Source organism: Fundulus heteroclitus, chromosome 17 (genome assembly GCF_011125445.2).
Source record: "Fundulus heteroclitus isolate FHET01 chromosome 17, MU-UCD_Fhet_4.1, whole genome shotgun sequence".
Classification (NCBI taxonomy): Eukaryota; Metazoa; Chordata; class Actinopteri; order Cyprinodontiformes; family Fundulidae; genus Fundulus; species Fundulus heteroclitus.
The window spans coordinates 10,037,130-10,062,604 of record NC_046377.1 but is presented as its reverse complement, the minus strand read 5'-3'; the positions used below and the strand labels follow the sequence as shown (position 1 = coordinate 10,062,604).

The window sequence follows — 25,475 nt, the reverse complement described above, 5'->3', positions numbered from 1 at the left end:
CAGCTCAAGTGGTCAAAATGATTAACAATCTAATAGTTTGAAAGGCAAGTTAAAGCCACACTAAGTAAAATTTTTAATATATCCTCTTCTAAGTCCCTGTGATGGTAATCTAAGTGTCTATGAGACAAAACAAAGGTGATTTAGCATGAATTAATGTTCCAGAACTTAATAGAAACATTGTAAATAAATGTAGTGAGTTTAGCTGCATACAAGAAGGACATTCTAGTTGTTCATATTAGTGGCTTTGAAAAATGGTTAACTTTTTTGTTTTATATAAGCTTAAAAAACATGAAACTTTGGGAAGTTTTTTTGTATAAAATCTTTGGTTCCAAACAAAAATATTGAGCATTTAAATGTTTTGAGTGGCATTTAAAAATTCTATATTTGGCACAACAAAGGACTGTAAAAAAACTTAATGAAATAATGAGCAATCGGGTACACTTCTGACTTCTGTTGCATGTCTGCTTTTACTGAATATGTTCTTTGCTAGTCTCTACTCAGAGTTAAAGACATCACTAAAAGAGGTGAATCATCTCCTTATAGTATCACAGCAGCTTCCGCTTTGGAGACAGATATTGCCAGGGGAAAATATGACTCTACAGCTTTGTAAGTTTATTTTTTATAAAGCAGAGCCAGAAAAGATAACATGTCTCATTCTCTTATTCCTCTTTCCCTTTCCTTCTCAACCATCGTCTCTCTGACCTCCCAGGACCTTTGTTTTTTTGTGTTGCATTATATTTTTCTCTCTGGTTTCCATGTGACTACACAATGAATACAAAGCAGTGTTTCAACCAGCCAAAGTCATGGGGAGACCGAAAGGACGGAAGAAAATGTAAAACACTGGGATCAATACAGAGAGGAAGGTGACAGGGAGGAAGGTATTCATATGAATGTCAATTACTGGGTTGTATGACAGTTTTTAGATATGATTTTTTTTGTGAATGAAAAACACAGTACCCTATAACTTCAATCACAGTATTTCCAGTTTGTTCCCTTTATCCCTCTTTGTGCAGTCTCTCTGCAGTTTCTTCAATCCCTTCTCTGTCGAGACGGGAATGAAGAGAAGTCCCAGCTTTCACCTGCTGGGGATTTTTCTCCCCTGGGATTCTGACTTTCAGTTTTAAATTCAGTGACCTTCATTGGCAAAGTGCTCAGAATGTCTCTCTCCCCTCCCTTTTGTGGGGGCTTTCACAACCATTTTACTAAATATTTCTTCCTATACATTTTTGGTTTTATAACATTTTTGTACATTTAACTGACATATGTTGACATCTTTGAAAAAGATGTCAAAAAGTCGTGTGTATGGAGGCTCCCCTCCATACGCACCCCCTTTTGTTAAGTTTCCATTTACACCTTTGATTCTAGCCTCTGCCACCTTTTACCCTTCTTGTATCTATCTTTTCTACAGAAATGACCAAATCCTACTTTCCTGTATTGCTCTCTAGTTTCTTTCAACATCTCAATTTGTGCTTCTAACTCAGGAACATTTAAGTGTTGCCACCAAACGTTGACATGCACTGAAACACTGTATGAACTGATAAGCACAGTGGTGGTAGTATTAAGCTAGGGGAACATTTCACTGCCAGTGGTATTGCCCAAAGATGATGGAATAATGAGACCTACAAATGATGCATCTTCACCTCAAACAGCTACAGTGTTGAAACACGGATACAACTTTGTGTTGTAAAAGAAATATAATTACAAACACTTTAAAATTGGTTTAAGAATATGCAAATTGGGGCAAGAAAATGGAAAAAATGCTGGGCGAGAGATGGATAATAGCATAATAGTGGATTGTTGAAGCAAACCAAATTAATATTAAACTCCTGGAATTACCCTGGATTGCCAAACATCAAACCAGAACTAGAACAGAAGCTTAATGATGGCTACCAAAAATGGTTGAGATGCAACTTGCCAAGAGAAATTTAAGCAAATATTGCAAAGTGTGTCTGTATATATTTGAGCAAATATTCACTATGTATGATTAAGAGAAAACCCCACAACAATTTCAAGATTCTACACACAATTCTGGTTTCCACCCTGTAAAGGAACTCTTCAAATATACAATTAGGCTCATGAACTCAGCATTTTATTAGACTTCTAAGCATCACCACTAAAACATCTTGTGTTTTCTCTGACCAACCACAATAGTCAACTAGTATCTGTACCAACATTTTTCATCAACATGCAACACATAAGGTAGTAGTTCTGACATTAAGTTTATGTAGTGTTACAAAATTATCAGAGAAAAGTTTTGTTCCACTCGAAAGTCATGAAGAATCAGAAATTACTTTGGATTTACTATGCTAAGATGTATTCTGATATTCATAAGCTGCAACAGATTACATTTTCATGTATCACACGTGCAATTGATTCCCATGTTGTGTAGGGCATATTGATTACTTTTAGGCCAGTTTCAATGACAACTTCCCTTATCTCTAACTGCTTGTGTTTGTGGCTGTGAGCTGAATTGCAAAATACATTGCTAAAAACCCTCATTACTGTACAACATTTTTTCACCATCACTTCTAGTGATATTCAACACATGAATATAGAAATTGTAGCTGTATTATGAAATGACAACAAAACCTTTACTTGCAGAAGGAACCACTGTGTGTGATATAGGTGCAAACACCAAGGTTAGCTCATCATGTTACATAAATAAGCTCAATCAAAAAGCAGAAGCTGTCTGGTGAGGATAATAATAAGATGACATATGCTTTTCTTTGAGGTGATCAGAGATTCTAGGGGACATTAATGGGAACAAGAACTGTACATTTTTCTAATAAACTTTGAAAAAGTTCATTTCTCAAGCTTATAAAACATGCATCAGCTGTGTAGAAAGAACTGACGTTCCATTTTTCACCCAAAGAGGTGAGCACACAAAGGCAGCAATGGAAAAAAAGAAAAACATTTAAAAATGAGTTGCTGTAGTGCCATTATTTTCATAATTCTGCTTAACATGTTAACAAAAAGGTGTAGGAGATATAAGGCTGTGTGAACTATTTATGAGATTCTAAATAGCCAGTTATGTTGCTATTAAATGAATAAAATGACAGCCTTGAAGCTACCTTTCAATGTAGCTAGAATCATCACCCACTCAGTCAGCAAGCATATTGTCAATGTATAGCTGACAAATGAGTAGAATAGTTTGTTTCAAGTTTAAAGTGAATTGTTAGCAAACGTAGATATTAGTGTTGCAGTTGACAGAGGACAAGACATTTGTGGTAAAATGCCTTAGTAATCTCATACTGTCCTAAACATTGATCATCCTACATAGCTCCTTGTCACATTGTACTACATCTATTTCAAACCAAAAAAGTTGGATCGGATGAATCACTTGTCATCAAAAAAAGGTTCTGATGTGCCTCCCATACAGGGAGAGCTTTTCAATCCAGTTTATTAGAGAGAGCCAAATTACAGCAAATCTTATCCAAAGGCCCTTGGATGACACACAGCTGTAGTTCATATTGGATTATTTAGAACCCAATCTGGTCCAAATTCAGCTCAGATTTATCCAAATGATTCCAATAAAACCAATTCCCATTCAGATCTGCTTACACGTAATGCAATTCCACCCAAACTGTAACCCAACATAGTCCAACTCAGGGGTCAGGAATCTTTTTTGGTTTAGAGAGCCACATATTTAAAAATGTATATTGTGGGAGCCATATCACTTTTTAACACTGAATATAACTGAACGTGTGCATTTTTAAGTAAGACCAACAACTTTAGAGTAAATTAGGTCTCTGGATTTGTTCTTTTTATTAACATCATTATACTGAAGCCAAACAATAATAAATGAAATACTTCTTACCATTAATGTGACTTTTGGGGCTGTCTGTCTTTGCTGATGGCCTTGTAGTCTTGTTGAGAAATTATAAGGTTAAGCTTCATGCAGACATTGAGGCTTCCATCTGTTAAATGTGATCGTGGGTTGATCTTGCTATTATTTAGATGTGAGAAGAACGACTGCTCACATGCATACAAAGAGCCAAACATGGTTAATATGGTAAGACTCACATGCTGCAGTGTGTGGTATGTGAGAGGAGTGAGAGGAAGTTCCAAGTTTTGACAATCAGCTGGTTTGCAGGATGAAGTTTTTTTTTTTTCCATTTCTCTGCACTTGTGTTTTCTCACAAGCTCTGCTTTCTGTCATGTAACTATTTCCAAATCTTCATTCAGTGACTAGAACTTATTCGCCCACATTTCTGAGGCCTTCAGGTCATCAAGTTTTACCTCAGAATCTCTGACGGAGACACCAAGGATGCAACTCAGGTCGACTTTGTCCACCGCACACTCGTGTGGATGATCAATGAATTTAAAAAGAGGTGTGCTCAGGAAATTCCCCAAGGCGTGCTTTGAATGATGGCAGGAGATTAGATGTGAAGCCAGCTGGCTACTGGAGATCACCCGCTGTGCATGCAACTTTAAATTATCTCAGTAAACATTTTAATATCAATGATAGAGAGGTCCTGCTTGTTTTCAAATGCAAACGCTGCTTGGTGAAGGGATAAGCCTATATTTCCAATACCAATACTAAGCGCTTTGGGCTCGTCAGACTAGATAAAGCACTATAGAAGAACATGCCATTTACTTTTTTACCATTTTTACATTGAGCTGGTTCAGATGTCATGTCCACAAGATAGCAAAACTTCAGGAGCCACTCAGTATTGGCAAGCTCAGGATGCTCGACGGCCTTCGTTTCAAGAAATCTCCTGATTTCACTCAGGCAAGCCGCAAAATGGCTGAGCACCTTCCCTCTTGACAACCAACACACATTGCTGTGCAAAAGCAGACCGGGATAATTATTCCCAACTTCATCCAGCAGTGTTTTAAACTGCCGATCATTTAAAGCTCGGGCTACATTAAAGCTGACCGGCGACATCACCTCACATTTGAGCACAAAGCTTGTGTGGAATGCAATGAAAACTAAGAGTGGGTCTATTTTCATTCGCCATCAGTAAACACCCAAACAAGTTTATCCATCAGTAGATTTATTTATTTTTGGCAAACTCGGTGAAAGACTTGAATAACTCTTTGCCTCTTGAGGAGCCTTTCATTAGTGAAACAGCAAGACTTTCCTCATGCAGTGCGTCACTGACTGCACACCTTGCAATCACACTGAACTGGGATAAATGAGTTACAGCTGTTGACTCATCTAAAGCGAGGGAACAGTGTAGTGCTGCATTTATGTCCTTCACTATGTTTCCACCTCTTGATTTGCCATCATGAAGGTTCGATTGTGAACAGTTCTTGATGACAGAGGCATGTCTTTTGATTATCTCGTGCTTGTCCGAAAGGTCCTCAAAAAGTTGTTGACCACATCAAGCATAAACGTTTCGGCATTCTCGGTATCTGTGAACGGATTTCCGCTCCTCACCATTGCTCAAGAACCAACAAAGCTAGCCGATTTGAAGTCATCTTGTCGAATCCACACACGGAGTTACTGCTGACCAGCTTGCACTCTGCACAGCAGCTCCTAGCATGCCTTCTACCTAGTGTCCCCTGCTGGATATTTTGAGTTAAATGTGGCACATCGTGTGTCAAAGTGTTGCTTGATATTTAACCGTTTCATCATTAAAATTTTATCATTGCATATTAGACACACTGCAGCACCTGTTCTCTCCACAAAGGCGAATTTCTCTGTCCATTCGTGCTGAAATGTACAGTCCTCATCTTTTTTTTTTCCTTTTCACCTTTTTCATTCTAAGGGTCTGCTCTGCCTAAATTACCAAGCAGACGAATTAAAACACAGGAAGTTTAATCTTTGACCTGAAAACAACCAGTGTAGGCCACTGCATTATCAAATTCAAATAGAGTTTCCGTGCTGGACCCTCTAGTACTCCGAAGGACAGTTGGGATCGGCTCTGCCACCCACAATCCATAATGGAGCGGTTGCAAAAGGATGGATGCAAGAAGGCAGCATTTCACAGTAAATCAACCATAATGCCTCTAAGTCTTAGATTCATTAGAATCTTAGATTCTAAGATGTATCTGAGAGCCAGATGAAATCATCAAAAGAGCCATAGGTTCCCAACCCCTGGTCTAACCAGACCAATCATAAGATTGGTTGGTAAAATGTTATCCATCTACAGAAGCCAAGCCAATCGAATCCAGTCATTGCCTATGCAGCTATCCTTAATTCTGAGCATCAATACTATCTAGCCATCTGTTTTAGTTGTTTATCTGTGTTTTTAATGTCAAGAATGTTATGCTCTGGTTAGTCGTCATTGTTAAGCACATGTGGGCTCTAACTATCTGTACATAGAATTCATGTTTACCCCTAAAAAAAAAATATTACTAGTTTTTGCAAAATGTGTATTCATCAGTCAAACTAAATTTTTAGAATGCACAGTGAAATTGCAGTTCAACTTTGTGAAGGGGACTTGTTTTAGATCATGTCCAATGTTGCGTTCTGTGGAAGGAAAGCTGCTGAGCATCAAAGTCAAGTCGCAGTTCAATACTGCTTTATAGGGTGCAGATTTATAAATAGGCATTATATTATAGATAAAAAATGTATATATATACTAAAAAATAATAGATGAGCATAATCATAAGTTTGGGTTACCCTAAACAACCCATTTTTATCTTTAAAATAGATATTTAAACCTGATACAAATTCTCAAAGGGCCAGGTCGATGGCAAAATCTGATCCGCTGATGTGTGTACATGAATGAAAGAGTCACACAACTTCTCTCTTAAACAGAAGTTGAGGACATCAAATGGCTCTCAGGCTGTCAAGTGTCTAAATTAGCTAAAGCGGCCGTACCTGGGCTTCACATTACTTCCATTTTTCCTGCTCTTATCCTGTGCTTTTATAAGGTCTTGTTAGCAATACCTGTGCTTCAAATAAATCACTTTTCAATCTCTTTTTCTTGTTAAGCCGTCAGTCCTCGTCTCCTTGTGCTTCAAACTAACTCCAGCAGAAGCAAGCCGAATGAGTTCCGTCTCGTCTTTGTCGCTTTTCCATATCTTTTGAGAATTAAGTGACATGGCCTTCATCGCGGCAAAATAATTCACTTACTTATACCTTATTCTTTATTTGTAGATATTAGCCTTCCCTGCCATCAACTTAGCGTTTCCTTTCTTGCACCCTTGTCACCCCTCTGAAAGCGGGATCACTCTGTACTGATGAAACTGTCACTTTTCACCGACCATCAAGCTCAGTCCTTTCCTCGTCCAAACTTCTGCTTTCCTAGTTTTACATTTCACTGAATCAGAGAAAGCAGAGCCGTGCGATGCCCTTGCATTTATGTTTGTCCTTTTTCCAGAACACCCCGGGTGGCAATAAAAGCGCTCTGAAAACAATAAGGTGTGATCATTTCATATTAGGCAGGAGACACAATCCATGTGCAATGACCCATTACAAAATCAAGATAAAAGACATCAGGCATATGGGAGCAGAGAGAGTACGTGGTAAAAAAGATTATTTTTTTTTACAGTTCGAGTTTGCTGTAAACTATGTTACTGTTAAAATAAGAGTTGCAGATGCAAGTCGTGAATGAAAAGTTTTTTTTTTTTCGTTTCAGCACTTTTAATGCCATTAATCAGCTGGGAATCACATGTAAAAACAATGTTTACAAGTGAAATTAGAACCACTATAAAAAATGGGGGTGCGAAAAAATTTCTGCAGAATTTGGAAAGCATGAGAAATAAATCAGCCAGACAGGTACTGTAAACTGGATCATAGACTTCTCCACAAATGAGAAACTAAAGACCTCCTCAGTCACTTGAGCCATTTAGTCGAACCGATGCCAACGTTAGCAGCATTTCTATGAGGACACTGAATTTTAAGAATGGAGCAACCTCTAATCCAAGCAAAATGTCATGATTTAGGTTTTAGTTTGTCTTTTGTATGGACCTTTCTAAACTAATTACAGGTCCCACTCCCCTCTGCCATCAGCCACCAGTCGTCATCCTATCAGCTCAGTCTCCTACCAGCCACCACTCTGTACCAGATCAGCTCCACCTGCTGCACTAATTACCGGCTCAGTTCACATGGTCATCTGTACTTTCTGGTCTCCCTCCTGATCCTGCCGGTCTCATTAGCTACCAATATTGATCCTTTCCTTAATAAACCTTTTTAAAAGAATCGAAACTCTGTGTGCGGTTGGAATATCGGGTTCATCTAACTATACACAGTACAGTAATTCTGTGTCATTTTATTTACACAAGCTGAAAACTTTACTGTTTTTTTTTTACCTACTCATGTTACTCGCGTTTGATGCATTAAATGTGATTAAAACATTTTTTTCATCCAGTTTAGTACAATCAAGACACCGGTTAGGTTTAACCCAACCATGTCGTTTTACGAAACCACATTTTAGTCCACAAGTTTCGCAGGATTCCTTAAATTATTCACCCGAAATACAGCATTTGCAAGTATTTTCTACATCTCGCAAACGTTTAAGTTCCCGCAGCAACTTCAAAATGTCCATCAGATGAATTGAAAATGACCTCAACCTTACTTCATTGGATAAATGCCCCAAAAATTCCAAAATTCCAAAAACACTCAAATGACAACAAAGCTACTGGGGTGCCATAGATCCTGATTGAAAATGGAGCCATCGTAGATCCAAACAGACCCTATGAAGGGCCCAGAGGGTGCTGTTTCCCCTTTTATGGTTATTGCATGATCAGGTATTCTGGCTAAGCACTCTCAGGGGAACTACCAGATGTGATGTTGAACAGTGCTTTTAGTCATCACTGTCACTATAGCTCCGCTTTGTAAGTGTGGCATTTTCTACTCTGCGCCCTGTGAATCTTTCATTTTCTCTAGAGGTTGTCTTTTTCTCTCTTCTACTTTTCTGTATAAAAGTGTACTACATGTCCAACTGACAAACCATAATACTTTGATGTACTAAAACAGAATTGTTAGGGTTTTGTTGCAATAGAGGCTTAGGTCGGAGCAGATTTATTTTTATCTATTCGCATCATTTTGGCCATATTTTGTGACTTTTATAATGATTATTAATGCTGGTATTAATGAAATCGGTCACCTACTATTCCTGTGTCTATTTGTCTACATGTCTGTGCGTTACTTGCTGCAAAATTAACTTTGTCTCTGATTATACCCAGAACATGTCTTGTTGTCAGTGGGCAACCTCTCTTTTTCAAATAATTGACACTATTTTATATCAAATGTAAATATATTGTAATATGTACCATTACTCTCTTAAATTTTCACTCACACAAAACAACTAAGTACTTTCCATGCATTCATCTACATCACCATAATACCATGGCTACACAAAAGTCAAAAGCCAGGGCCATTTTTCATTGGATGAGGTGACTGCTTCATGTATATACATGTGTATATTCATGGTACCCTGTGCTTCTTGAACAACTACCCCATAATATCAATATGATGAAGTTGAATATGCACGTGCCTTTAGTGATGGAAAAAAGGTGCATTTACTGTAAAAGTCAATTAACTTGTCAAGATGGTTTCATTCATCATATCAGATGCTGACCAGCAGGAAAAGAACTCTGGATGCTACACCCCAAGGTTTTTATGATTGGCGAAAGGGATGACATCGTTAATACCCATGACTACATCTCACTGTAATTGGATAAATAAGGACTCCGACCAAATGACCTTTTGCTGTAGCTTCAGAATATAATTCTTATGCTGTCTTACGAGTTAAAGCATTTCACCCTGATTAGCTTCAATAAATGGGCTACAGAACACTAGCACTGGTGCCTTGACTTTATTACGGGTTGTGAAAGTAAAAATGCTCTTACTTCCTGCACGGACAAGATTTATTCTCTTCATAATATTATGATTTGAATTCACCAAAGTCAGCAAAACAATGGAAGGCTCTTTTCCAATCCCATTTTCCCTATATAAAAATGTATATACCATATACAGCATAACAGCCCGTTACGCTGAAAGTTGAAATTAGACTGTGAACGTAGCGGTGCTACGTGCTAAGCTAACAGTACGACACGGATGTTTCAGAGCAACATAAAGCTCACATGCATCTGTGAACTTGTAAAACGCCCGCACAACAGACCTTTAAACTAGCACTCGCTGTTATTAGCTTCACAGACAGCCCAATAAGAGGGTTCTCTCGCAGTCTGAGCTCTCCTAGTTGCACCACGCAACGCTCTGCTGCGTGAATGTATACTGTAGCAGCGAAAGAACATAAAAACATGTGTTCAATCTTTGTTGTCTATAATTTAATGTTTCAACTAATTTTTAAGCCTAAAGTGCCCTCTTGTGGCTATAGACGGTAATGTTTACTACTTGGTTCATGTTGGACCGTTTAAAATTGATATACAAGTCGCACCTGACTAAGTTGCAGGATCGGCCAAACTATTAAAAAAAGTGGCACTTATAGTCCGAAAAATACGGTAATACATGATCATTCATAATGACTAAAACTTGTTAGCATCACCAGGTTATACTTTTGAATCCAGCTTAATCAGAATTAGTTCTAGCTCAAGTTACCCAACATTCTGAACTGAGATGGTGCATTTTAAACTATTTATTTTTATTAGATAAGGTCTTCAGTACATTCACATGATCACATATGTATTTGAATAAGACTGAGTTTACAGTAAAGCTGTTTCCAGTTACATGTAGAACGAATACGATCCCAAATTCAGACTGAAATGCGACTCAATGAGACTAATAAATTGCAGTCACCTTAAAAGCACCACCAGGTTGAAGCACTACTTAAAAAAAGAAAAAAAAATATTCCAGCACAATATCAGTTGATGAAAACAGCACTGGTGAACATGAAAGCATGTATGCTGTCATTTTAGCAACTCCTATTGTACAACTGTCAAAAAAGAAAACCTTAAGTGAGAAAGACTGAAGAAGGCGAGTGCTTATAATTTGGACTGCACAACATGTGCAAGCAGCTGATAACCAGACAGTGTCCTCAGGGGGAAATATTGGTTACTAATTGAAGTAGAAGCCACTCATTTCCAAACACAGCCTAGGTTTAAATTCTCAGAAAATATTATTTTCCCTCATGAATGCATTCATTTAATTGCATTTGTCCACTTTTCCCAACTGCACTGTTCCAATTTAAGGCTGTCAGCTACAGGCATAGTTAAAACAAAAGAGAAAAGTTAAGTGTTTTCTTTTTGTTTGTTTGTTCCAGTCTGTATTAGATCTATTTTCTATTTTATTTCTAAAAGCCAAAAAAGACAAAAGGGTGACAGAGATCATGGGAATAATTCCTATTCAGGGTAAACATGCAATTAATTGTAATGTCCATAACATGCTGCAAGTGGATACTGACAGGCAAAGTTTTCTCAATTTTAATTCTTGATATGTGTATGTTTACATCTAAGTATTAGTTATTGTAAGCCAATTCATGCTCATAATGTCCAAAATTGTTCATTAAGGCTGAATTTGAAATAAAAAATCCAAAATGAGACTTGATGCTGTTTGAATGTAGCAATAATTATAACAGTAATGATACATGGTCATTTGATTTTGATGCATACAGAATAGACCTTTCTTTTTTTTTGCAGTTTACATATGCTTATTACCCAGAATACAGTGGGTTTACTGTATAAATAGTCATAATAATAGTGACAGGGGCCTCTTGTATGGAAATGGAATTTCAGCCAGCTCACACCCCGTACGCGGTAAAGTGGGAGGAGTGAGATGGCACTTTACAGCTGGTCCTTCTGTGACATTTGATTTTTTTTTTAAACTAAACTGCAGAAATTTTATCATGAAATGTTTTAAAACACTGGTATGCCAAGACATTTAAAGCATATTACCAATTATTATTGTAAATAAATACACTTGCATTGTCATTTCCCCAAAAGACAGCAAACTTGAAAATAACACAAGAGCCAGGAAAACTAAAAGAGTAGCAAATTATAGTAACACAAGGAATGAGTTCAAATGTTTCTCTTTTTTAAGCAATAGCACACAAGAATCAAAGGTATGTGTATTATTTATGATTAAAAGACTCAACCTACAGGGACATAAAGCTGATATGAACACGAGGTTCCACTGGAAGGCAAGAAATATAAGCTGGATAAGCTGATCTCATTAGCGCATTTATATTCATCTGCAACTCATGCACACAAATACCAGGAGTAATAGACACAAACGGCACAAAAATGTTCCCTGGTAGTTAATTAATGTTTTGACAGGACAGCTTATGACTGGCTGGTGAACAAAGCTAGCCAGGCCATATTCACAGTTGGCTTTAACTGACAGGATGAGCAGATGGGTTATTCATGAGTCCTCTCACACATGCAAAAATGTATACAAAAAACAACAACACAGCAGCAGGTAAAACATGCACACACACACACACACACACACAAACACGCCGAGTGTTGTAATTGGCCATTTTCTGTTCAAATCACATCTTTAAGAAAGGCTTCGGAAGACTTTATGAACTTATTACATCAGTGACGTTCCTGTGGGCCTTCATTAGGTGCTTCTTCCACATATCCATATGTAAACACACAACCACAACTTAGCCTTGCAAGCCAATTACATTGGCAAAAACAGGAGGGCTGGAAAGCTCTTGAGGCAATTAGATGTTTATTAAGAAGACCATGAAGTCTCAAAAGACGAGACATACGGAAACAAATACATCATACAGTGCATCAGTCTTTCTAAGGTTCTTTACAATTTCCCCTTTGTTTTTATATCTTCACTCATCCATATATTGATATAACGCAGACAAGATTTGAACTCTTTTTTTTCCATGCGTATCAGGCCAATGTAGTGCTCCCCAGTTCAACATGAAATAAAAAGATTCAGTTCTGTCCTGCAATGTGCTCGAGGGTAACAGTGGAGCCCATTCGCAAATCCTCTCTCTTCGGTCGCCGTCATGTTGAAGGTTAAACCCAATCCCATTATTATTTCTCAATAAAATGACCTCTATTGAGCTATCCAGCTTTTTCTCCAGTGTCCGTTAACAAGCAGCTTACACTCTTCAAAAATAAAAGTTGACATACACTGTTTAAAAAGAAATGTGTTTTCCTCAGTGTCTGGCATTAAATCAGACTGAGTTTCAATTCAAATCTGTTTACGTATATAGTGTCAATTCACAACAAATGTCTCAAACTTTGCAAAAAATTATCCTAGTGTCAGTCTAATAATAGAGAGACTTCAAGTTGATTATACACGGTGCATTCTGAATTGTTCCTAGTTATCAAACAATGCAGTTAAGCTCAGTTTATTATTTAAATTGGTTAAAAAGTTTCCTGTTGCTTTTAAAATAATCTAAGAAAGCCCAGATAATGTCATAGCTTTGCATAAATATGATAGGTTAATTTGAAACATTTGGTTTTGGGAGACAAACCTATTGATGTATGTTAAACACCTGCAAATACTGCAGCGAAATGATTCTAGAAGCTGCTAGCTGAATCTGGAGGGGGGTCATTATTCCTAAATGAAACAAGTCCTGTACAACCAACAGGATAAGCGTCTTAAAGGTAACTAAAAATCATTCTCCAAATGTAATGCAAATTCAAAAGTTAAATGTAAAAAAAAATTTTAAGCCTAGTAAAATTAATCTGTACAAGTTACATTTTAACTCCCCTGGAGGATAAAAATAACAACATGCTTTTGATGTGAAATGTCTAGTTAAGAAGTGAATCAATTTCTTGACCCGTTTGAGCCCTAATTCTTCTTTATGAAATTAGGGCTCTTCACACCTTACACATCTCTAACACTTAAGGAAGGCAGAAAGGTAGGTAGGTCGATCGATAATTTTATTCCCTTTGTCTTTCTACTCTGCACCAACCGTTGCTTTAGGGAAATTGCATTATCTAAATTTACGCAGAACTCTTCAATTTCACCCGTTTACAGAAAGAAAATAAAAAATGTCAACTTGCAGGACCAACCTGAGTTATTAGTGAACTTGTGACCTGGTAGAAATTCTAATCTTGCCTGCAAGATAAATTCTCACGGTGTTTGTGCGTTTACAAACAAATCCATCTTGTACCACTCCCGCTTCAACCGCTTGTGACCGAAGAAAAAAAAATTGAGCCAATCACGTTGCAGTGTTGGGGTTTAAGGCAGGATGAAAGCAATAGCTGCTGCTTCCACCGCCACGCCAGCATAAACATGGCAGCGCAGTAGGACGAGTGCATAGCTGCTACAATCACATCTGTTTTGTAAGAATTCATGATTTCAACTTTAAAGAACAGCAAAAAGTGCCTTGACTAGCTTACCTTTTTGTGGTTCCTCATAGCGCCTGCTTCAAACATTTTTAGTTGATACCCTGACTGACTAAAACCAACCTTTGGTAGGTGGGCACAAGGTGTCGCTTCATCCAATCAGCTAAGAAAGTTTTGCTGAAATTCCCTCCTTTCCCCAAACAGATTCAATGGGAACAGTCCTAGATTGATAATGTGCAGAACAGAGAGTGCTACATGTTATCAATCTGGCTTGACAAGTTATAGAACTCCCTCGAGGCACAGGAACATGTTGACAAATGCAGTAGTTGCATCAATACCAGTTAAATATGTTTTTTTTTTTTTACAGTATTTCAATTCAAAAAGCGAAATGTATTAATTAATTGCACATAATTTGTTAGAGCTTCCAGAAGTTAAGAATATGTTAAGAATTGTTGCCAGTGGTACTAAATGGGCAATTCTGTCATAGGTTAACTTCTCTATTCTTGAAAAAAAGAGTATAAGGTTAACTTGAAGTGACAGGGGTCAAACATTTTGTTATAGTTTGGTGGCTTTTAGCGACTCTGTGAGCGCGGGGTAATGTATTAACTGCAAAGCAGAAACCAAAGAAGTACAGCACAGGCTGGCTCAGCATACACGAGACCTAAAGTCCACACACGGGTAAAAGCTGCTTGTGTACCCTGTCAAATCAATCCTGCTGTGAAACAACCATCATGTAGCCTGTCAAATGTAGAGAGCCATGGTATGACATTCAGCTCACAATGCAGACAGACCTTAGTGTGACCGTACATGGCACTATGAGGCTACAGAGATTTAAAAGGTGTATAGATAAATACACTTACAAGTACATGTTGAAAGAAAATAATTTACTCTCTTTGACATGTATTACCTAATTTATTCCTCATTATATTTGTTTTCACTTGTTTAAAATTGTTTTTGCAGATATTGCAATTGTATATCAAAAATGGTTAACGTGGTACTTATTTATAGTCACTGCAAACCCCAAGCAAAAAAATGTTAAATACTTAATATACCACACTCAGAAAATAATGGGTTTGGAAAAAATTATTTTAAAAAAATATATTAAAAATAATATCTGATTAGCATTTAAAGAAAAGGGTATTTAAATCAAAAAACACGTTTCTAGCTTCAAGCTGTATTCAGTTGTGTTTTGATGGTAAGGCTAAACTGTGCATAGTAACAAGGGTTACATCTAATAATGTTACCCATGGGATCTACAATATAGAAGGGATAAAAGTAATTTTAAATTCTTGCCGGTACTATTACTAACTCCCGCACCCCCCGTTTCCTTTGACGAATATCCAAATTGGTCGTTTTGGTAAAAAATGGTCAAATTCTGCTAAAAGTGTGTTCAAATTTGGTTATTTAACATGCAGTGTGGTTCACTATAGTTGCAAATATTTGCTCCATTTTTTTGTCATTTTGTGTGTCCCAAAGGTGGAACTTGGATTAGCACTGCCCACAAATGGCAGGTTTAATCATCATGAAGAAGATAGAGACCAAGGGGAAGGAGAAAGTACCTTCTCTGTTCTCTGTTCATGTGAACATCTTTAAATTCAAAGAAGAACAAAATATTAACCAGAACCCTTTTTCCCTCTAATATGCTTTACAGCCATGAGCACAGCAGAGGACCTTCTGGATCATTCCAATAAACCATGGTAGCGTGTCCAAGTCATCATCCATCAGACAGCCAGGACACATCAAACCGTAGTTTTTTTTTTTTAAAGAGTGGAGAACTGATTTTTATTTATAGTTTGGACTATGTAGCAGCCAGAGTCTGTAACCCAAATCAAATTTCCTTTGGGACAATAAAGTTAATCTATCTATCTATCTATCTATCTATCCATCTATCTATCTAAATAGTCCCACTCAGGCGGAGTGACTCAAGGCTCCATTCTTGGCCCCTTTCTTTTCTCTCTTTACCCCATCCTGTTGGGGTCAGTTATAAGAAATGAAGGTTTAGCCTTCTTTTTTAGGCAGAGGACAGTCAGACTTGTATCACACTAAAAAGCAAAATAGTTGCTCTAAAAATAAACTTCTCAAATGTGTTGCAGAAATCATGGATGTCAATAAACTTCTTACACCAGAACAATAAAAAAAATAGTTTATGTTATTTGGGCACAGTGATGTTTCTAACATACAGTAAGTGTTGACCTGGAACTTTAAAGCCAATATCTGCCACAGACCTGAATGTAAGACTTGATAATAATCTTAACTTTGATGTACAGTTAAAATCTGTGGTCGTTCCAGCTATTCCATACTGAGACAGCTGACTAAAGATTTTAATCCATGCTTTAATTACAACCTACTTAGATTACTGCACTGCACTTTACTCCAGGCTTAAAACTCTAGTGGCTTGACTGCAGCTGGTCCAAAATGCTGCTGCTATTCTTTTAACTGCTACCAGAAGAAGAGAGCACATTTCTCCAGTTTTAGGAGCAATTAATTGGCCACTGGTTGACCTTCGGATTGATTTTAACATTATTTGAATAATTTTTTAATGTTTTCATGGCCTTGCTTTCCATAATCTGTCGGACCTGATTCATTTGCACGCTCCTACTAGTTAGCTCAGGTTGGCAGATCAGTTTTTATTAGTCAATTGAAAGTAAGTGCAAATAGGTAACAGCACTTTCTCGTCGTTGCACCAAACCTCTGGACTAGAGTGGCTTTAGATATCAGACAGGCTGACTCACTTTCTGTTTTTAAATGTTCTCTTAAAAAATGTTTAGCTTTTAAACACAGTTTAAAAAGTTTGTTTTGTGTATCTGCATTTTTTTGTACATTCCATCGTATTTGCTGTCTTTAACTTATTTATTCTGTTTTGAATTATTAGTTTTTAGTGTATAAAACACTCGGAGCAACTGAGTTTTATTTTAATGTGGTTTAATAAATAATGTTGAGTTGAGATTGGAAATATGGTTGTTTTGCAAGCAGAAGTTCTCACACACAATCTTTTTTTCCCCACTGACTTTAATAAGTAAAACACTGTACTCGATTATAAAAGGCACAATCAGAATTATAAGATTCACATCTTGGGAATGAAAACACCCCCAATTATCATTAATGTACAGGTTTGTTTATCAATCAAGGCCTATAACCTCATTTGTGACTGAATTTCATCACACCTTCCTACGGCCAAACATTTATCCCTCAGCTGCGACACTTGAAGCACACTCGGGGTCTCGCTCTGCATTTTTACATATGATCCTGCTGTTGATTTTTCCCCTCTGTTCAGCTCCCTGCACTTCTAGACTGTTATAGTTTCTAACCTTTGTCGTCACCACAGCAACGGGTTTATCATCTCAGTCTCTGCTTTGTCCAGACACATCTCCTCTATTGCACAGGGAGCTCTAGTGCGTAATTATGCATGCAGGTTGAGTTTGAAGTTTTTCTCCAAGCAGATGTTTTGCTTGTGGTCCGAGTGGACGGAAAGATTACTTTCTGCTTCACTTTTAACCCACTAATAGTCTTAAAGGCTGAAGCCTATATGATATAGTGCTTTTATGTTTGTGTTGTAATCCCAGATTCTATATGTATGTGCGCAGCTTTTTAAGATCTGTGCCTCACTGGTTCCTAGTGACAGTTGGGAGAAGAAAAAAAAAAGTTATTTGGGAGCGGATTGCCTGGTCCCAGCATAATTTATTCTACCGTGTTGAGGTGGGCAGATTTTTTTCCTTTTTTCCCCATTGGTGTGCTGCACGCGAGAAATTAACTGGGGAAATATGCATAAATAAAGACTGTAAAGGGCTCCTTTAAAGAGAAGAGGAGGAATTAGGGGTCGGGGCCCCAATGTTCCTTAAAATGCCCCTTAAAAGTACGCACCTGAATTACATGTGATTAAATCATGCGCACCTGAATCAAGCGCACGGCGACGCAGCAACCCTCCGAAGCAACGCTTGCTCTGTTAAGATTGAACAAACTAGCACGAAACACAACTACTAACTCTCTCATTGATTTTATTTGGGACATTTTGCTATGGGTGGAAGGACATGAAACGTATTGGCACACGTTTTGAAGGCCGCATGCTGATGAGAGCCCCTTGCTCCGAGGGAAGGGACGGGAGAGAAGTAGTAAAAGAGTTGAGGCACAGAAACAGCACATATAGTTCAGAAACAATGTAGAGTTAATAAAGAAGAAACATATAAACAGGTTATGGTGTTTCAGACTGCATTAGCAGATTTATTTTCTGATTCAACATGCAGCAGTGACTGGTACTGAATATACGCTTTATAGCTGGCAGTCGTTCTCCCGTTACCGGTACTATGTTCCGGCTTAAATAATTTAAACGATACACAATACCGGATCATACCGGCTTACTTTCACCCCTGATCTATAGCTAGATTAAATTGTAACAGACAGAAAGTAATGTGTCCCGAGAAAGAATGGGTACCAAATTCTGTACTTTTATAGTTACCAATTGAATCCCGTCAGTACTACCGAGGACCAATTCACATGAAATTAAACAGTACCATGTTGAAAAGCTCCACTTTTCAAAATGCAGTGCAGATTACGCTCGCGGCAATAGTTGTGATGCGAAGTACAAGGCCAGCACAGACCGCTGCTTCTTAGTCTTGAAAACTGCCTGCAGTCAGAGCAAAGAGCACAGAGGAGAGTCTTTCTGTTCCCTCTTTGAAAATGTATCCTGCACTGGATTACAAAACAGGATAAAGTATAATATTTTTCAATATAGTTTTTTGTTTTTTTCTCTGAAACTTTTGCAGTAAAATAATTCACACACATCTTCAATCCCTTATTCACCTTGTTCACTCTGTGCCTCTGATTGCTATTGTTTATGTAAAAATGTGTTTTATGTGGTATAGATTCAGGCAATGTATTAAAATTCATAAATTAATTCATAAGGTTCATTTGTAGCTCCAGAAAGGTTTAGATATTGAGAAATGAATATGGTAAATAGAAAAATGTTGAGATTTTATATATAAAAAACCAAACATTTATTACTACATAAACACACAAAAGTATCGAAAACAGGTACCGTTGAGTACTGGTATCAACTCCCAGGTACTGGGTATTGGCATCGCATCGGTTCAAATGTGAAAGGCACCCATCCCTAGTCCTTAGAGTTGCACATCACAGACACTATAAATGCCACGCAGTAGTGGCACTGGTAAAAAAACTTATGTTAAAGTGCTGTAAAACTGAGAGTGTTTGTGAAAATAAAATAAAAAAATGCCCACTTGTTTTAGCAATATTAAAGCCTCAGAGGCATTTAAGGCAAACAAACATGACTGTTTGGTCTACTTTTAAAGCATGATTAAAAATGGGCATGGCTCTGTTCATACCGGTACCAGCATGGATGAGCTGGTAGGCAGTTGTAACAAAGATCCTATATCCTTTAACCTTTATGCAATATTTTTTATCACCATCTATGCAGATGTTTTTTTTTCTCTTTAATCTTCAAGTGGTACAAAAGGCAAGGGGACATGGCCTCATTTTCTAATTCATTCACCTAACAATTTTCTGGCCACTAAGGGGCACTAATACTGTGTATCCAGCACTGACCTTTCAGCCGGAGATGGTCAACTGAGAATTAGGAATAGGAAAAAAAGAAAAAACTAAACTAATGTAAATGCACACTATGCATACATTATATTAATAGGAGTTTATTTTAAAAGATGTATATATTTAATACGTCGACTGATAGGAATGGATGTTCCACAAATTATGTTTGGGTTCCTCACATTTAGCAGCATGCAAAAATAATATCCAGATGCAATAACAGACGTAAGGACAGAAATCGTCACAGCAGCTGAAGTTTCTGACATTTCCTTTGTTTCAGTCTTGTCTTGTAATTTGAGAAACTTTTCAGAGCTGTACCGGCAAACCTTAAAATAATTGTATTTTGATGTGGATTATGTCATCACCATCTCATACTGCTGGCCCCAGGAGCCTTGCATTATATTTCAATTCAAAATACATCAACTGAAATAAAAGATTATAGAAAAATAATGTTGATTACACTTTTGTTACATTCATTCACTATGCACTGCACATTCACAGAGATTGTAACAAACATGCAGACAGATATGGAGGAGCCTATTTGAGAGGAAATGGAACTTTATTGATTTATTAGCAGAAATGAGGCAGCATGAAAGGGGAAAGCATGTTGTGTAAAAGGCACAATAGCTTGAAAAGGTAAAATTATGATATTATATGTTCTTGCGAAAATGAAAGCACAACACAATTAAGGATGATACGAGTGTTGTGACAGCGCAATTAACAAAGCATTCACACACAGTATTGAAATAAAAACATGCTTAATGTTAAGAGCTATTATATTATATTAAGAAACATTAGCAAGCAAACAAGACTAACTGTGACAAGTGACATTGCTGCTGAAGCTACCAAGATCAGTCAGAATGGCAGATTACACATTAAAAAATATTAAGTAAACAGTTATCTGCTAGTCATGAGGCTGCAAGGCCACACTGTTTACTAATGAATGCACTCTGAGCTATGAAAGGATCTTTTGTTCAGAGGGTAGCGTGCTTTTTTTATATAACAGCTGTACCAAGACACGCAGGGTCATGCATCAAAATCAGCCATCGCAAGAATGTGAATACATTTAAGATCCAACTATGGGCTACTTATTATTCATGAGCTGTGATCCCTGTAATGTTCATTTCGGCTATGTCTGTCATCCTATTATTTTTACCACCCATTTCAATTGTTATGTTAAATAGTTGTTTACTTTGCCTCTAAAAAAAAAAAAAAGTAAGAAGTTTGTTTTTTGTAAAATAATGTATTAACTTTCTCTTGAAAAATAACTAGAACATAATTAACATTAGGCTGAACTGTCTTCTGGATATTACCGTATTTTTTGGACTATAAGTTGCTCTGGAATTTGAGTCGCATCAGTCAAAAAAACATAAAAATCGCACTGGACTATACGTTGCATTTATTTAGAAATGTATTTTACACAATCCAAAACTAAAAACTTACATTTAATCTGGTAAAAGGATTTATTACAGTACACAGCTGCGCCACAACCGGTTGAATCATATGAATGAGCTGCGTTCCTTGAAGCACAATGTTAGGAAATTGGAGAGAAAATGGCAAGAGGAATCCTACCTAATCTGGAGGGACAGTCTATTGTTGTATAACAAGACCCTTCGCAGAGTTAGAGCAGCATATTTTTCATCATTAATTGAGGAAAATAAGAATAATCCTAGATTTCTCTTCAGTACAGTTGCCAAACTTACTCAGAGCCACAGCTCTGTTGATCCATCCATTCCCTTAGCTCTTAGCAGTAATGATTTTATGGGATTCTTCATAAATAAAATTGATTCCATTAAAAATAAAATAATTGGCATCCTCCCAAACATGATTACCTCGTCCTCAGTAAGTGAGGCAGCATTAGAGGAATCCTTAGAACCTGCGCAGTGTCTGAACTGTTTAAAAGCAGTAGAGTTTTCTGAGCTATCTAAAATTTTAGCTTCCTCTAAACCTTCTACCTGTATGTTAGACCCAATCCCAACCAAGTTGTTTAAGGAGGTATTCCCTCTGATCAGTGGTCCTATTTTAGACATGATTAATCTATCCTTGGTAAATGGATATGTACCACAGGCTTTTAAAGTAGCTGTTATTAAACCTTTACTTAAGAAACCATCTCTTGATCAAGATGAGTTAGTAAATTACAGACCTATATCTAATCTTCTTTTCTTATCTAAAATTCTTGAGAAAGTAGTTGCTAATCAACTATGTGAACATTTACAAAGTAATGACCTACTTGAGGAGTTTCAGTCAGGCTTTAGAGCTCATCATAGCACTGAAACAGCTCTGGTGAAGGTCACCAATGATATTCTCATGGCCTCAGATAATGGACTTGTGTCTATACTTGTCCTGTTAGATCTCAGTGCTGCATTTGATACAGTTGATCACAATATTCTCCTACAAAGACTTGAGCATACTGTAGGGATTAAGGGAAAAGCATTAGGCTGGTTTAAATCTTATCTGTCGGACAGATTCCAGTTTGTCCATGTTAGTAATAAATCTTCCTCAAACTCTAGGGTCACTTGTGGAGTACCACAGGGTTCAGTCCTTGGACCAATTCTATTTACTATATATATGCTTCCGATTGGCAAAATTATCAGACAGCATGGGATTAATTTCCACTGTTATGCTGATGACACTCAGCTATATTTATCCATAAATCCCGATGAATCCAATCAGTTACTTTGACTGCAGTCATGTCTTGATGACATCAAAAGCTGGAAGACTTTAAATTTCCTGCATTTAAATTCTGACAAGACAGAAGTTGTAATCTTTGGGCCAGAGTCTTCAAAAAATAAAGTTCTTAATCAATCACTTAATCTGGATGGCATTAACTTGGCCTCTGGTAATAAAGTTAAAAATCTTGGTGTTGTTTTCGACCAAGACATGTCATTTAAATCCCATATTAAACAGGTTTCCAGAGTTTCCTTTTTTCACCTCCGGATTATCGCCAATATTAGAAACATTCTGTCCAGGGGTGATGCTGAAAAACTAGTCCATGCATTTGTTACTTCAAGGCTGGACTATTGTAATTCTTTACTGTCAGGAAGTCCACAAAATGCAGTTCGAAGTCTTCAGCTGATCCAAAATGCTGCGGCAAGAGTTCTGATGAAAATTAACAAGAGGGATCATATTTCTCCAATTTTAGCTTCCCTTCATTGGCTTCCTGTTAAATCAAGAATAGAATTTAAAATTCTCCTTCTAACGTATAAAGCCCTTAATAATCAAGCTCCATCATATATCAGAGCTCTGATTACCCCGTATGTCCCTAACAGAGCACTTCGCTCTCAGACTGCAGGTCTGCTGGTGGTTCCTAGAGTCTCTAAAAGTAGAATGGGAGGCAGATCCTTTAGCTATCAGGCTCCTCTCCTGTGGAACCAACTCCCAGTTTTGGTCCGTGAGGCAGACACCCTATCTATTTTTAAGACTAATCTTAAAACGTTCCTTTTTGACAAAGCTTATAGTTAGAGTGGCTCATGTTACCCTGAGCTATCTCTATAGTTATGCTGTGATAGGCCTAGGCTGCTGGAGGACATCAGGGTCTAATTTTCTCACTCTACTGATTTTTACTGTTCTTCATTCTACTGTTCTCCAGTTTTGCATTGTATTACATTGAAATGACTGTCGTCATTTCAGCTTTTAACTTTTTGCTCTCTCTCTTTTTCTTCATAGTAGGTACACCTGGTCTGGTGTTCTGTTAACTGTGACATCATCCAGAGAAGACGGCTCACCCGCTACTACCATCTAATGTAGAACAGATTACTAGATCAATGTGTGCTTCTGTGCTTTTTTGTCTCTCTTGTTGTGTCTCTGCTCTGTCTTCTGTAACCCCAGTCGGTCGAGGCAGATGACCGTTCATACTGAGCCCGGTTCTGCCGGAGGTTCTCCTTCCCGTTAATGGGGAGTTTTTCTTCCCACTGTCGCTTCATGCTTGCTCAGTATGAGAGATTGCAGCAAAGCCATGTACAATGCAGACGACTCTCCCTGTGGCTCTACGGTTCCCCAGGAGTGAATGCTGCTTGTCGGGACTTTGATGCAATCAACTGGTTTCCTTATATAGGACATTTTTGACCAATCTGTATAATCTGACCCAATCTGTATAATATGATTGAACTTGATTTTGTAAAGTGCCTTGAGATGACATGTTTCATGATTTGGCGCTATATAAATAAAATTCAATTGAATTGAATTGAATTATACCTGGAAGGTTGAATGGGGTAAATGAGCACAAGCCAGCAACTCCAACCGGGAAGGTTTTTGCCAGCGCATTTTTGCATAATGGACCATTAAGGTTACGCAGTTAGTGCAACAGTGCTATGTGCTAAGCTAACAGTATGACACCAATGTTTCAGTGAAACATAAAGCTCACATGCATCAGCGAAGTTGTACACCACCCGGACAACAGAGCTGCAAGCTAGCGCTAGCTGTTAGCGGCAACATACAAACATGTGTTCAGTCTTTGTTGTCTATAAGTTAATGTTTCAATTAATTTTTAATAGTCCGTGGGCCAGAATCTGTAGGACGTCTCCATAAGAAGTTTCGTATGAACTGTCAGGGGGCAACTTTCTTCCACCGGGATAAGTTGCTACACATAGCAGTGATCTCAAAACACCAATGTTCCCACGTTTTCACTTGCACATTAATAAGTTATAGCTGATAAAAAATCTAAACTATGGCGCTCCTGTCCAAGAGGTCACGTGATTCGTTTTTTGCTGCTCAGCCAATCAGATCACTGTATTGTCATCTGAGCACGTTCAACCGTCCATCATGGCTGTGCCTGTAAAGAGTGGTAAACATTTGTTTTCAAAGACAAAGAAAGCCCAATAATAGCATTTTCTGGCGCCAGTTGGCAAAGATCTTGATGGCAACGAAAAAATAAATTGCCTAGACCATCCATCCACCCATCGATCCATTTTCTTACACGCTTATCCCTGCTGGGTTTGTGAGGGGTGCCGGTGTCTATCTCCAGCTGTCAATGGGCGAGAGGCGGGGTACAACCGGGACAGGTCGCCAGTTCATCGCAGGGCAGAAATAGCCCAGACTTTTGCCCAATTTACTGTGATATCACTGAGACCTGCTGTGCTAGGATAGCACAGCCAAACAACTTATCCCCGGCAGAATTTCTATCCCCAGCGTCGGGAGTGCATTCAGCTGGAAGAATGAATCCAGTCAACTCCGCCTCATCTCCAACCTATTAGGCGTGGAAATGAAGATGTTTTACTTTTCTTAACGAAATATAGCAATTTCAAATTTTTCAAATTTTGTTGTTACATTATCGTTCAGTTAGTGTGAAAAAACTGAAAATGTAACACTTGTTAGTGCTATCATAAGGGATTGCTATGTCGGTTAAAACTCGATCACTCAATATAACACGTTATTAGAAAGAAAACGGCTCTGTGGTCATTTCCAGATGTGTCAGGAAAATATTAGCTTAATGTTATTAGATTGTCGCATTGTCTGTCTGCTGAAACCAAAATCCACCTTCCTCAGTCCATCACAGCTCCTTACTTGTTCGTCTTTTTTCTTTTTTGGTAGCTAGACCCGCGTGAATAGATCATATAAAGCGGATTTCACGTGTGATCAAATGAACACTGAATAAAGGTACAGCCAAAATTAGATTTCATGAGATTTTAATTCAACCAAGAACCATATAGAGATATTAACCATATTAAGAAAATGAGATATGTCTCTTTTAAAAATAGAACAATGTATTAGGAGTTTAAAAAAATCTATTTAATTTTATTAGAATGTGATGTTTAAAAATATCTAGACTTCACAAAGATGGAGGTTAAAAGTTTTATTGATTTCAA

General features: G+C 37.6%; 1 protein-coding gene across 1 annotated transcript in view; it reads right to left on the bottom strand.

Annotated features, from left to right (window-relative positions):
* grm8a (glutamate receptor, metabotropic 8a) overlaps window positions 1–25,475 on the bottom strand; it is a 354,028-nt gene that overhangs the window by 153,091 nt on the left and 175,462 nt on the right. The gene's annotated exons all lie outside the window — the stretch shown is intronic.